The sequence below is a fragment of the Rhipicephalus microplus genome, chromosome 8 (genome assembly GCF_043290135.1).
Source record: "Rhipicephalus microplus isolate Deutch F79 chromosome 8, USDA_Rmic, whole genome shotgun sequence".
NCBI lineage: Eukaryota > Metazoa > Arthropoda > Arachnida > Ixodida > Ixodidae > Rhipicephalus > Rhipicephalus microplus.
Window position 1 is genome coordinate 117,302,622 of NC_134707.1, and position 12,692 is coordinate 117,315,313.

Genomic DNA, 12,692 nt, shown 5'->3' on the forward strand with positions numbered 1-12,692 from the left:
GACAAAAAAACTGTGGTCAGAGAATAGTTGGTGGGTACCGAAGCCCTATGGAACACTTCACGTGGAGTACCAGTTACAGAAGCCCCCCCCTTTTTTTTTAAATGTACTTCTCTGTCTCTTGTTACATCTCATACAAGTAATCTTTCCACAGTACAACTGCCTTCATTAGAATGAGACGCAGCGAGTGTCTATAGGTGGCGGTGACTTCAATTCAGGAGAGGAAAGACAGGAGTGCGTTTAGCAGCTTGATAACAGAAAAGAACAGTGATGTTAAACGCAGAGAAAAAAGAAACTGCAGTGCCCATTTCTAACAGAGAAAGAGAGATAACGTGGCTGATCTCTCTTCTTAGGAATCGGTACAGCACGAAAAGGAAACGTGTCTTTACAAAGGCAGTTGAGTGATTTTTGTGCATTGCTTCACCACAAGAGCGAGGAAAATAACGTTACACAAAAAAAACTGTAATGTCACGCAAACAAAGGAAAGCACATCGAAACTTGCAACGCGCTGCTTAAGCAGAAACCACGCATGGAATTAGCATACACGTAACGAGAGCAGACCGACAACTCACCGCTTGACATTTAAAGCGCGCTGCTCAAGCAGTAAGAAAGTCGCACCTAACGAACGCACAAGTACACGCAGGAAAAGCACGAATAACGCTCCCAATTCGCCATTCTCACGACAAGTACAGCGCCCTTAGCGGCGAGAGCCAAAAGCAAATTTGGTGGCTTTCCTGTCATTGCAACAGTGAGGGAGCTTGCACATTCCTTTGCGCCCGAGATGGTGCGCCGACAGGTTTCGGAGGCCGCGAGCCACCAAAAATGTTTCGGGGGAGGGGCACCGTCGAAGCATTTCCAGTGCGCATGCGCAGATGGTGCCCGTAAAAAGGTCCATTGTTACTTTATCGTATGTGAGCAGCCCGCTTTTTTAAACGCAGCTGCGACAGCTCAGGAAGGGACCTTGGTGTTCTCTCGATGAACGTGCCCGTAAGCGTTCAAGTAGGAATGACCATGCACTTGCGCGCTCATTGGAACGCGAGAGGCACCGACCTTTAGTGCACGTCTAACGCTTGGGAGCCTTCATGTGCGCGCGTCTGCGCATATGAAGGCTTCCTAACCGACGCGAGCTGTCCACGCCATCTCGCTACTGATGATGAAAACGCCCTGATGTTGTGGAACTCCCAGTAAGGTCCCTAGATGAAACAAGTTCCCGAGGTAGCGACACCTTTCCCTTTCGTCTTCGCCTATGTTTATTAAGCGCCCCCTAGAAGGTTTAAAACTTTCATCCAAAAGCGAATGTTTGGGTTCCGTTGCTACGGTGAATAGATGTAAATGAAACAAAATGGAACGAAATAAGACGTAGAATAAACAGTTACCTTTATGAACATAAACGGCACAACACAAGAGCAAGCCGTATGTGCGTTACTAGACCGGCAACGTTGTGCAGTTTTATACTTTACACCACTACCCATGGCGTCTCGCGTAGTACGTTTTAGTTCCACGGCCGCGGTATTTCGTCCAGTTCTAACTAGTCCACTTCTCCGATTGTGTTTTGTTCGTGCTTAGACACAGTGAAGGTGCTTCTTGCTGGATCCTGTAAGTGGCCACAGGGCGTGACGTTGTGACGATTGATTACAACTGGCTTGTGCACACGCAAGAAAAAAAACTACGACCAGACTGGCACGAACACTCGTCCAGCAGCACTGCGATGACTTTTTTTAAATGTGCCCATTTGGACAATCGTGATGCCAAGTTATTCTGATGCGGTGCTGGAAATTCCTGAAAAGTGAGAGTTCTACTGGTGAGGTGTCTCGAGGCATTGCGTTTCGGCTCAAGCGGGAACTGGTCAAGAGTGAAATGTTTCTGAAGGTGCGTTGATTACAACCTACAGCTACTCTGTATACGTGCATACCCACATGTATTTGTACCAACTGGCATGCACTAGACACGCATTGGACGCGCGCCTGGCGCTTCAATAAAAACCGACAAGTGAACTCGCTTCGCAGATCCGCGTCGACATACGTTGACGGAGTTGCACGAAAGCATTCGCGTAAAATGGTTCATAGTTGCACTTCATGGTGCGTTTCATCTCGGAAAGCACGAGGTAGGTTGAAGAGAACGAAACCATTTTCTGTTGTTTACGGCAACGCAGCATTGCTGAAAACGCAGATGTTGCATTGAACGAGCATGGCGAAACAATCTTGGTCGATTTAGCGCACATAGAAACGCTCTTAATCTTCAGTTTATGTTCTGGCTACGATTTTGTCTTTGGTCACGGCGAGAATCCGGCTGGAGCCATATGCGCATGCGTACTCGTTTTGAACCTTTTGCATAATAATAAATAACACCACAAGCCATTTGCAAGATCACGTGCAAGTAATTCACTAATTACAGGCGCGGATGGCAGAGAAAAAGAGGAGTAATCGAGAGAGTGAGGAGGACGGCTCGAGAACAATGAGTGACGCTACCTTGTTTCATCTAGGGACCTTAGCTCCGAGGACCAGCCGACGCTATCTGGTGCATTTGCTTGCCGTTAGCAAGGTTGCCAAAGTAAGTTCCGCACTTTAGTAGTTGCGCGTTGCGGAGCTTCAGGTTTGACACAAACAGTTGGTTCCACACCCCGCCAAACAACTTTGTTGTTTTCAATCTGTTCTTATACATTTTACAATGTCATATGCGTGACGGAAATACGTCATTGGAGCCGTGGTGGACCCCGGCATAAAACAATTTTGTGTTAAAAAAGGCAGCGCTGCCCTAGCAGTATCAAGTCTGAAGCTTAATGTGAGGGTTAGCAATCTTCTTCTTGACCTTCAGTTTTTTTTCCTATTTACAGTGAAAGCTGTTATCAGATAACAACGGCAGGGTGATGGGGTGGTTGTCCGCCGTCGCCAACGCCGCTGTCCGCAACCACTATCGAGCAAAACTAGAAAAAAATCAACCAAGAAAGAAAATTCTAGAGCTACGTGGAACACGCAGCAAAGTGACAGTGAAAGCTGGAAGAGGCTCCATTTCAGTTGTAGACTCTCTTAGGGCTACTACAGCCCACCATATATTATCGCAACTTTGATGATGTAGGCATTATGAGCAGTTGATTTGTAATGTGCAATGCTGAAGCTATCAAATACCTACTCGTACGTTGCACAGTTCTCACTGCATTGTTATTTTAATCAATTACTACGCAATATCTCACGTGAAGATTCATTGCTCGACATTTCGGTTCGGTTGTAGAGGGTGTTTTAGCGAAAAAGTTTCAGGCACCAGCGTGATTTTCTCGTAGGATTCTCGACAGGCACGCAGAGGGCTCGAACTGAAATTCCGTCCGTTCCACGAAGTCTCGTTCGTTCCTCGCAGTCCATCCATCCCACCGAAGCAGCCTCGCTTCCTCGGAAGCAAATCGTAGGGCAAGAATGAAAAGCGATGCGTGCTTCTCTCTTCTTGCATTAAAGGGCACGCTGGACAAGTGACGCTACGCTAGCGAAACTCGAGCTCCGCACACGGCATGCAACCGATGCTAATGGCGTCCGTTGGTGCACCCATAGTTGTCACTGTTTCAATGCACAAGGCGCTTGCGACTTCCGGTTGAATCCGCCGATTATCGCGGAGGAATTTTCGCGGAGGCAGGGGGGAGATGGCCGAGTGGGTGATGGCCGAGTGGGTGATGGCCGAGTGGGTGTTTTCGGAGAATTCACGGCTTACGAAATTTAAACTCCGCAGAAAAGATCATCATAATTCACTTTGTGCATACGCCGTAATTTTTTAGAAACGAAGTGCTTTATAGCCTAACCTTGTCCCGTGTCTGGCGTAACCAGCAGTATCGCCCGAATATATACAAAAGATGGCACTGTCTCATAGAAGTAAGTACAAACTGCAGTTGAGTGAAGACATTATAGATGGCGCTGTACCATTACTCTTAATTGGCTGTTGCGCGGGCTGGGAAAGAGTGTCTCTCAGTTTCCTCGATTGTCGCCGTACGTGTCGGATCGATGATGGGGCATGAACGAAGCGGAGTGGCTGGCGCGGAGAGCCATGGCGGCTCGTGCTCGTCGCCAGACAGAGAAACAGACCAACAAACAAGAAACGACAGACAGACAAACAGACGAGCGCTTCGCTCCAGTCATCATCGTTCACTCCATGGATACGCCGCGAATTTTCTTATTTTGCACTGAAGCAGGTACAGGCACTAGCAGCAGTAGTGCCGTTGGTGGGCAGCCACAGTGTCGTAGTGGGCTCCCGTTGTGATCTCACAACAGCTTTCGCTAGAACAGATCACCATCATCATCTGCCCACATAACCCTAACCCACGTGCCTTCTCTAGGAATTCAGTTAGCTATACTTAATGACCAGTGGTTATCATGTCTACGTGCTACAACCCATGTCCATTTTCTCTTCTTGATTTCAACTATGATATCCCTAACCCAGGTTTGTTCCTTAATCCACTCTACTCTCTTCTTGTCTTTCAAGGTTACACCTACCATTTATCTTTCCAGTGCTCGCTGCGTCGTCCTCAATTTAAGCTGAACCCACTTTGTAAGTTTCCAGGTTTCTTCTCCGTAGCTAAGTACCGGCAAGATGCAGCTGTTATATACCTTCCTCTTGAGGGATAGTGCCAATCTACCTGTCATGATTGGAGAGTGCTTGCCAAATGTGCTCCACCCCGTTCTTATTCTTCTAGTTACTTCAGTCTCGTGGTTCGGCTCCGCGGTTATTACCTGTCGTAAGTAGACAGAGTCTCACACTACTTCAAGTGCACTATTACCTATCTCGAAGCGCTGTCCACTTCTGAGGTTGTTGTACATTACTTTCGTTTTCTGCAGATTAGTTTTAACACCTACTTTTATGCTTTCCTTGTCTAAATCCGTAATCATGAGTTGCTATAACATATACGAGGATCGAAACCTCACTGACGCTACCATTGTGCCATCGGTGAGCAGCCAATGCTCTCGGCAGTGCTCTCGGCCGTGGTTCTGGAAGCATTGATCATGTTTGGGCCCCTATATATGCTTCAGCGAAAGCTTTTATCAGATCACAATAAAAGCCGACTTTAGTGCTGTAGTTGCCCGCAACCTACGCTAATGCCACTGGCGACCGTAACATATTGCAACGGGTGCAAGAAAAGAAACGTCACAAACGATTTTATTATGGGCGAACTTGTGCCCTGAATATTATTTGCGAAAAGATGGAAGAGTTCGCTAGAGCGTTCCAAAACAAAAACTGTTCATCTGCCAACCCACACTGACCAACCCAGCTCCAACCCACACTGACTCGTGCCCGTAAACAAGAGGCATGAGTCGCGCGGCCATAAGCAGGAGTGTGCACAAGACTGTGGACGCTGATTCTTCATAATGTCGGATAGTGTAAACAGTCTCTGTGGCATTAGTCCCCCTTTGAAATACGCATCGTCCCGATGCGCGATGGAGGGAGGCAAACAGCAAAAGGGAGCGCTTTCATTCCCTCTCATAATAGGGCTTCATATGAACGACGTGTACGACTTCTGCGCTGTTTTGCCGCTTTGAACGGATGTGTTCATCAGCGATGACTTCGTAGTTTAGGTCACTAATTTGTCGGACAACCTTATAGGGTCCAAAGTATCGACAAAGAAGCTTTTCTGATTGGCCGCGGCGTCAGATTGGTGTCCATATCCACACTCGCTCGCATGGGTTGTACTGAACTTTTCTGCGGTGCAAGTTGTAGTGGCTTGCGTCCTTCTTTTGCTGTTGATGTATTCAGTGTCGTGCCAACTGGCGTGCTTCTTCAGTCCTTTGCAGAAAGTCGTCAAGTTCAGATGGCTCGTAATTGTCGTTGTCTACTGGCAACATTGCATCGAGTGTCGTAGTGACAGTGCGACCGTAGACCAGCTGAAATGGTGTGACGCGGATGGTCTCCTGCACGGCCGTATTGTAGGCGAAGGTGTCGTTTGGCAAGATTTCGTCCCACAATTCACGCTCAATGTCAACGTACATCGACAGCATGTCAGCGATCGTGCGGTTCAGGCGTTCTGTCAACCCGTTGGTTTGGGGATGGTATGCAGTGGTCTTTTTATGACTGGTGTTAATCATTGTCATTAAGGACTGCATCGAATCAGCCGTGAACGCAGCTCCTCGATCGGTAATCACGACGATTGGGGCTCCATGGCGAAGAACAATATTCTGAACGAAAAACTTCGCGACTTCCGTTGGCGTTTCTCGCTCAAGGCAGCCAGTTTCAGCGTATCGTGTCGAATAGTCAGTCGCAACTATTATCCACCTTTTTCCTGATGCCGACATCGGAAACGGTCTGAGGAGGTCCATTCCAACCTGTTGAAATGGAGTCGCAGGTGGCTCTATGGGCTGGAGAAGGACGACCGTCTTGAAGGATGGTGTTTTGCGCCTTTGATACTCGCGACATGTCTTGACGTAATGCTTCACGGACGCTAGAAACTTGGGCCAGTAGTATTCCTGATGAATTTTGGCGGATGTCTGACTCGCGCCCAAGTGAACCGCAGACGGCTCATCATGACAGGCTTCTAAGACTTCATGCCTCATGGCTGATGGTACAACGAGTAAGAACATCTCCTTGTTGTGTTCGAAATTCCTCTTTTAATGTGCAATGTCTCGGAGGCAGAATGAGGATAACCCCCTCTTAAATACGCGAGGAACTTGTTCGTCGTGTCCTTCGAGATACTTTATTATTGAAAGCAGTTCCTTGTCAGCCCGTTGATGTTCGGCGATTTCTGTCTGAGGTTTTTATCACACAAAAGAGTGGGAAGTACTCTTCTTCTGAAAGAGTCAAATCGACTGGTGAACGTGATAAGCAGGCAGCATCATCATGCTTTCTGCCAGACCTATATACGACCATAATGTCGTATTCTTGGATCCTGAGACTTCATCTCGCAAGCGGTCTCGATGGGTCTTTTAAGCTTGCCAGCCAACAAAGTGAGTGGTGGTCACTGACGGCACGGAACGGCCTGCCGTAGAGGTATAGCCTGAACTTTCTGATCGCCCATATGACTGCCAAGCACTCTTTTTCGGTCGCAGAGTAGTTTCTTTCCGCTTTTGAGAGGGTGCAGCAAGCATATGCTATCACTTTCTCTTCTCTATTTTGCCATTGCACCAGGACCGCACCTTTACCAAGATATCGGGCATCTGTGTGAACTTCCGTATCTGTGGTTTCGTCGAAGTGGGCCTGGATAGGTGGGGCTTCCAAACGTTTCTTTAGTTCGTTGAATGCACTGTCTTGTTCGGTACACCAAATAAATGGCACGTCCTCTTTTGTGAGTCTTGTTAAACGTTCGGCAATTTTCGCGAAATTTTTCACAAACCACTTGTAATAAGCACATAAACCCAAAAATCGACGTACCTCCTTCTTGTCTTTTGGTTTGGGAAACAGCCCTACGGCCACAGTCTCCTCCGGGTCCGGGCCAACACCTTGAGCGCTGATTACATGACCGAGGAAACGAAGCTTCTCGAATCCAGACTGGCATTTTTCTGGTTATATCGTCAAGCCGGCTGACTGGATAGCCTGAAGTACCGAACGTAGTCGCTCTACATGCTGTTCAAACGTTGCTGAAAACACCACAACGTCGTCCAGGTAGGCTAAGCACGACTGCCATTTGAGGCCTGAAAGGACGCTGTTAATCATGCGCTGGAATGTTGCAGGCGCACAACACAGGCCAAATGGGAGTGCTTTAAACTCATATACACCATCCGGGGTTACGAAAGCAGTCTTTTTACGGTCCCTTTCGTCCACTTCAATTTGCCAATAAGCGCTTTTTAAATCCAATGAAGAGAACTACTTTGCGTGCCGTAGCCGATCGAACGTATCATCAATACGCGGCGAAGGGTAGACATCCCGCTTGGCCACTCTGTTCAGCTTTCTGTAATTAACGCAGAATCTCAGCGTGTTGTCCTTTTTCCTCACAGGGACTACAGGCGACGCCCATGGACTATTGGATGGCTGTATGATATCGTCATTCAGCATCTCTTTCACTTGGCTCTTTATGACCTCTCGTTCATTTGGTGATATTTTGTACGTGTTTTGGTGTACTGGCGTTGTAGCTTCATCTGTTATTATTCGGTGTTCAACAACCTGGGTCCGCCATACTTTTGACGAGGTAGACAAACATCTGATGAAGTTTCATGGGAGGTCTTGAATGATTTTCTTCTCGGCTGGTGATAGATTTTGACTGATTGCAACTCTTGCCACGACATCAGGCGCAGGTTCCGAAGTAGGTGGCCCTGACACCAGACCACATAAGCCCGTCACTCTTTGAAAATTGTGCAGGAAGGCGATAGCAGTGTCCTTTGCAACATGCTGAATTTCGTTTCCAAAATTCGTGAGCAATACATCGGCACATCCACCACGTAATTGAATAATGCCTCGAGCTACAAAAATGCCTTTCTTGAGCAGTAGTTCGATGTTTGCATCCGCTTTACCTTCCGAATCAACAAATGCTTCATTTATTACATGGACTATTACGCTGTATCGTGGCGGCACGGTAACATCAGATTCTATAACACGTAATGCAGTGTACTCTGCCTCATTTGTGTTTATGGCCAGTTTGGTCGTAAAAGAGACACTATAATTCGGCAGGTTGATTATATCTCCGTTTGCTAGCAGAAAATTCATTCCGAGTAATAAATCTCTAGAGCATTCCGGAAGTACTACAAAGTCAGCAACGTGAGTAGCGCCTTGTATTCGGATTCTTGCGGTACATCTTCCCAGTGGTGTGATGTGATGACCCCAGCCGTGAGTATCTGGGGTCCACTCCAAGGCGTCAGGACTTTCTTTAAATGCTTTGCGGCAGCGTAACTGATAACCGAATAATTAGCACCCGTGTCAACTAAAACGTTGCATTCACACCCGTCTACGGTAACGCGTAAGACTGAAGAAATTTTGTCTTTACCTAATCTAGTTGTAGTGTTCCGCTCGTCGTTGCTGCACTAAGACCTAACGGAGGATCTTCAGTTGGTTGGACATCAGCGGCCTTGCCTTCATAGGTCACTGGCTTCAGTTTTCCTGATGGGGACTGCTTGAACGACGGTGTGTTGAGGTTGAAGGTGGAGAAGGTGAACTAAATCGTCGAGGGCTTCGTGATCGATAGCGAGCAGGCGCTGGTGATATAGGCTGATGCTGGAAACCAGCAATTGGAAACAGATGGCCGGACAAGTAATCTTCGATTTCAACAGGTCTTTCGCCATTTCGAGGGCATGGCGCGTTTGGAGAAAACCCAGGGAGACCAGCTCGTCGATATGGGCACATTCTGTACAGGTGTCCAGCTTCGCCGCAGTGAAAACAGAGAGGCATCCTGTTGGGTGTGCGCCACACGTCGCTTTTTCGTGGCCTCGAATTAGCTGGATACTTTGAGCCACGCGAAGCCGGTCGGTAGCCACTGGGAGCTGCAAACGAAACAGTGTGCACGGCAGGCTGGCGCACAGCATCGGCGTAAGTTGTTACGGGGTGTTCCTGCAATTTCTGTTCAAGTCAAACAGGTTGCGCCTCGGGTTCGGCTTGAAGAATGGCGTGGCGAACTTCATCTCTGATCAGGGTAGTGAGAGACGAAACTGGCGTTGCGACTTGTCTGGGTAGCAGCTTCTGGAGCTCTTCCTTCACAATGAATCGCACCATTTCCCTCAATGCTTCGCTGCTGCTGCCCAGGTTTGCTGAGAGGACATCTGCAGGAACACTACTCGCATCATGATTGTAGTGACGGAGGCGCTGCTGCAATGCCCGCTCTAAGGAGGTGGCTTCGGTGCGGAATTCAGCAACTGTACGAGGTGGGTTGCGTACCGAACCGGCAAATATCTCCTGTTTGACACCTCGCATCAAGTGACGCATCTTTTTCTCTTCGTTCATGTTCGGGTCAGCGCGTTGAAAAGGCGGGACATGTCCTCAATATACATGCCAACGCTTTCGTTCATGCGCTGGTTCCTGGACTGCAGAGCGTTCTCCGCCTTCTCCCGACGATCGGTGCTGGCATATGTAGCTACTATTTGTCGTCGAAATCCTTCCCATGTCGGTGTGAATGCTTCGTGGTTTTCATACCACGTCCTCGCTACATCCTCCAATGTGAAGTACACGCGACGCAGTTTCCTTGCTTCATCCCAGCCGTTGGTCTTCCAAACCCACTCGAAGTGTTCTAACCAATCCTCCACATCCTCAAACGTGTCGCCGTGGAAGGGCTCAGGCAAGCACGGTGGGGACAGAATACGTTCCGATGATGTCACTTGATAAGGCATCATTCTGTTGTCTGTGGACGCTGCTTGTGTTGCTGAAGCACTGGGGAGGGGTGCAAATTCAGGCGGCTCTACTTGAAGGCGACGGCTTGAACGCTGGTTTACTGGAGTCAGTTGACCAGGTTCAAATCGTTGAGAATTGGGGCTTCGCTCTCTCGCGCCAAGGGGGCTTCCAATCATACCCAGAATCGTCCACCATAATGTAACGGGTGCAAGAGAAGAAACGTCAAAGACTTGTTTATTACAGGCGAACTTGTGCCCTGAAAATTATGTGCGAAAAGATGGAAGAGTCCGCAAGAGCGTTCCAAATCAAAAAATGTTCATCTTTTTTTGTTTGTTTGTTTGTTTCCCTGCGATGATGGCTCATACCCACTAAGAGGGATTGGTCAAGAAAGTGTAGTGCAGTTTTTGTGTGATCATTTTAACTATGTGTAATGAATTTGTAATATAATAGGACTAATGTAAGTAAAACAACATAAAAAAGAGCAAACGAGGAAAAAACGTAGAAAAGTCAAGTTGAGCAATTTTGAGATTTCAGGTGTCATGATTACCACTCAGCTGTGTTTACTGCACTTTGCCCTGGGGAGTAATAAATATTATTTTTTTATTGAAGATCACAAATGTATACGCTTGGTTGCCTGAACTGCTCATCCGCCAAAGCACCTTCTTCTTCGCAGCTCCAACGCACACTGACTCGTGCCCATGAACAAGAGGCATGAGTCGGGCGGCCACACGCAAGAGTGCGCACAAGACTGTGGACGCTGATTCTTCATAATGTCGGATAGTGTAAACAGTCTCTGTGGCAATATTGCTTTTCTTTAGAATGTCAGAATTGAACGCAAGCTCAGCACTCTTTCAGCTTTGTTGTAAGCTATCCCAGAAATTAAAATAGGCAAATACTATTTCGGACTCTTGCTTTTGTTTCGCTTACGTCTTCCCGATACGATCTGTTAATTACAAAGTGCTGGTGGCGGATAAGAAATGAGCGAATGAAGCAGTTTGCACAAGGCTGGAAAGGAACTGCAACCATGTATAAAAAGCATGTGGTGGTGGGTGAAATGGTCACTGCTCGTAAGTATTTATATTTTCATTAGCCTTGGTTCTTGCATGCGTTATTCCCTTGCCGAGTTACGAATGCAAAGAAGTTTCATTTTGTCGTTTCCTTGTGTCTGTTCGTTTGCGTTTTTTATGCGCACGACCCAATGTTCTCGAACTCTATCATTGGAACCAGGCCCCGCTGAAAATTCTTCACACATGACCTTTAGCATTCTGTTAATTGTGAAGCATTTCTTAGGAAACTTAGGTGACTTTGAGCGTATCTATCTATCTATCTATCTATCTATCTATCTGTCTATCTATCTAGCCGCCTACGACTTTTAGCTCACCTGGCCGTTTAGATATTGGTATCGATACCAAACTGGGTACGGCATAGCATGACTGTATGAAGAACACATTTGACTAGTCAAATAATGGTATGTATGTGATGAATGTCATGATTTACATTTCATGGTCCTGCAGCTCTTGCGGTGGTTTCGTTCACGCGACATGTTGCAAAACTGGTATGGTATGGCATGGTTGCATGGCGAACACAGGTGACTGACCCTAACATCAAAATCATGACATGCGTGTCATGTAACAACATGACTACGTTCCACGCTCATGATGCGCTTGCAGCCGTTTCGCTTGCGTCACATAGCAAATTTAGTATTACGGTATGTGAATGGACGACGAAGGTATGTGGCTGGTGCAAACATGATAAATATTAGACGCATGTCATGTAACAACATGACTCCATGCTACGCTCATGACGCGCTCGCGGCCGTTTTGCTAGCTTCACACGTACCAAACTCGGTACTACCCGACGCGAACGAACGACATAGGTAAATGACACATCTAAACATGATAATCACGACATGCGTGTCATGTAACATAACTACAAGCCACACTTATGACGTGCTCATGGCCGTTTCGCTAGCTTCACATATGCCAAATTTGGTATTACGTGAAGTCAACGGATGACAAACGTATGTGACTGGTGCAAACATGATAATCATGAGGTGCGTGTCACGTAAGAACATGACTACATGCCACAGTCAAAGAACCAATAGATTTTGACGTGACGCGATGCGCGTGCTCGCCGGCGTTCATGTCGTTTCGTCACGCTGGTGTTACCACGCCAGCGGTTGTCCTGCCATATACTCGCAGGCGCGCGCCGTGCTGCGTTGCTTTGACGCATGCGCGTTTCAGCGCGTCTGGCGTCCCTCCGTCACGAAGACAGGGAGACGAAGTGTTGTACGGGTAGCGCGTAGTTGCGAAAAACAGCATGTGGCATTTCGCGCCGGTTTCCGTCGGGCCGCACTGACGGACGCTGGTCGCGCCAGTCGCGCCTGGAGTCAGACTATTGAGTGCTCGCGTTTTGCTGACGTAGCGTTGCTTTGCCCAGCGTGCGCGCGCGTCAACGCTACCTTGGAGTATATTGGGCCC

At 47.7% G+C, this 12,692-nt stretch overlaps 1 protein-coding gene across 1 annotated transcript in view; it reads left to right on the top strand.

Annotated features, from left to right (window-relative positions):
- The window catches only part of LOC119165506 (protein regulator of cytokinesis 1), a 154,376-nt gene that overhangs the window by 110,756 nt on the left and 30,928 nt on the right, over positions 1 to 12,692 (top strand). The window lies entirely within an intron of this gene.